Source organism: Macrobrachium rosenbergii, chromosome 21 (genome assembly GCF_040412425.1).
Source record: "Macrobrachium rosenbergii isolate ZJJX-2024 chromosome 21, ASM4041242v1, whole genome shotgun sequence".
NCBI lineage: Eukaryota > Metazoa > Arthropoda > Malacostraca > Decapoda > Palaemonidae > Macrobrachium > Macrobrachium rosenbergii.
Window position 1 is genome coordinate 14,704,890 of NC_089761.1, and position 2,500 is coordinate 14,707,389.

The window sequence follows — 2,500 nt, forward strand, 5'->3', positions numbered from 1 at the left end:
CACTGGACCCCTGCTGACCGACCGAGAAGCGTTCCTTGGGGCTCTCGAGTCGTTTGGACGGAGACAGATGGATGCGTTCTTTTCATGTTTGCTCTCTTCGAACCGTCTGTCTTATCTGTTTATTGTGCTCACTGCTCTCGCGATTGGGCTCATTTGCATGTCTTCAAAGGCGTCGGCTTGTTTTGGGACCGATGCTCTCTGGCGGTGTTGATTTTTATGTTCTCCTCCGGTACACAAAGTCAGGTTTAGGGGAGGAAAAAAACACGCACACGCGCATGCGCGCGCACACACGGAGAGCAGCGTTGGCTCGAGGTTGATTAGAGGATAATGATGAGGTGTTAAACAATCGCTTTAGCATTCCGCGCGCTCATTCTGACGAATGGAGTGGCTCCTTTAGGTCTCGTTTTTCAGACTCAGGTGTCGGCTTTAATGGATGGGCTCTTCGAAGCAGCTGAGAGATTAAATGTAGTGGTTTTGTAAACGACGGAGATAAATTGTAGATTTAGCTTTAATAGGGGGTCCCGGCTATGAATACAATCTTAAGCTATCTTATGCTCTCAGTACCCAGGGATCTTGAACGGTGAAATAGTTTATATTGATTCGTTGTCAAAAAGAGTTTTATGGTCGTACTTTATTGTTAACGTATTCGGGTCTTTGCTGTCTGTCGCTATACTTCTGGAATTGGTTATTAGTGTGAGAGATGATTGTTTGATAAATGTAAATCACGTTACTTGGGCATACTTTTTGCTGTTATCGTTGCCCTTATGACTCCTAAAATTACGTCTCCAGTTTCTTAAGACGTAAAACAGCAACCAGTTGATAAAAGCAGCTTCGATTTTTCATTACGTTTCCATAATTTTTTTCATCAACTTTTCATGCATGTATAAGATTTTGCCGTTAGCTAAATACCTGCATGTGTCTGACTCCCTTTCTGCTGCTTTTTACGCACTTGCTTTCCCGTTGTGGAATGTCTGCTTTTTTGGTCTCTCAGTACTGTTTTTACTTGTTTGCTTTTTCACTCACTTCTTTCTGTTTATATATATCTTTCCTACTACTTAGCACCACACCTCTAGAAAGTGTGGACAATTTTCCATGTGTATTTTGGAAAAGGGGGCTTTTAATAATAACAGAAAAAAGTTACTGCATTTTGAGAGTAATTGAATCCTTGGCATTCAGAAATGATCCCCACAAATCAGTTTCAAATAAAAAAAACAGATTCTGATTCCATCATGCTTTGATAATGATTCTTGCCTTGTAAACTTTGTAACTATCTGCAGGTAGTGAAATTTAAAACTTCCCTGGACTCAAGACATTCTGAGAATGATTTTGATTTAGAATCGACTCAGTGGCGTGAACAGAAATTTTTCAACGCTTGCACTCCTGAATCTAAACAGTATGTTTTTGTCTTCTTAAGAAAATTTGTAATCCACATTTTGAACATGATACAGAACTATAGCAGTGCTATCATAGGCTAACAGGACCTGAACAGACAGACACTGAAGTAGTGATACTTAATTCGCGTAACATCGTCAACATTTTGATCGGAGGATTGCGAAAGCCTATACGGGAAGAGCTTCTGGCATGTGTTAGGTGTTACCCATAAACTTTGACCCCAATAATGTCAAAGGTTACGTTGCTGTTGCCATATTCCGTATATTTATTTTACAGCCGTAGTGCCTTCGTGCACAATTTTACATGCGTGTTGTCTAGTGCGCAGAAATTTAGGTGACTTTCATCTTGATTATAAGCTTGGAATATGGGCATGCGTAAACCATTTTCTTTGACCTTATTATGGCGAAGGTCAACTTCGTTGTTGCCATTATGTTTGGTTCTTTTACATAATTTATTTCATGTGTATCTTTGTTTACAGTTATATGACCTTTGTAGTTCCCCTTAAGTGCCGCTTCTTGTGATCAAAACTTATGTTATAGAAAACACTTCACCTGTTAGGTTTTTTCAGGAAATAGTCATAGTTACTATGTTAACATAGTCCTTTTTTTTTATTAAGGTGCGACAGGTATTTTTGAGCATTTGCATATTTAGGCTCAGAATTTAAGCGTATAAAATGTATTTTGTCATATTTTATTCAAGAAAGGTGCCTTCACGAATATAACGTTTCAAAGTATTTTTTTTAGACTATGTTTAAGGGGAACTAAAGGTTGTTTTGATTCTAAGACAGTGTTTAAGGGGCGGAAAAGGCTATTTACATTATTTACATGTGGTCAGTCGATACTCGAGGAATTCTATTTGCTTGTTTATGCCAGTTCTGTTATTTACTCAGTAATGGTCTATTTGCCTGTTTACGCCAGTTGTGTTGTTTACTCAGTAATGGTCTATTTGCTTGTTTTTGCCAGTTCTGTTAATTTAGTCAGTAATGGTCTATTTGCCTGTTTATGCCAGTTGTGTTGTTTACTCAGTAATGGTCTATTTGCTTGTTTATGCCAGTTCTGTTATTTACTCAGTATGGTCTATTTGCTTGCTTATGCCAGATCTGTTATTT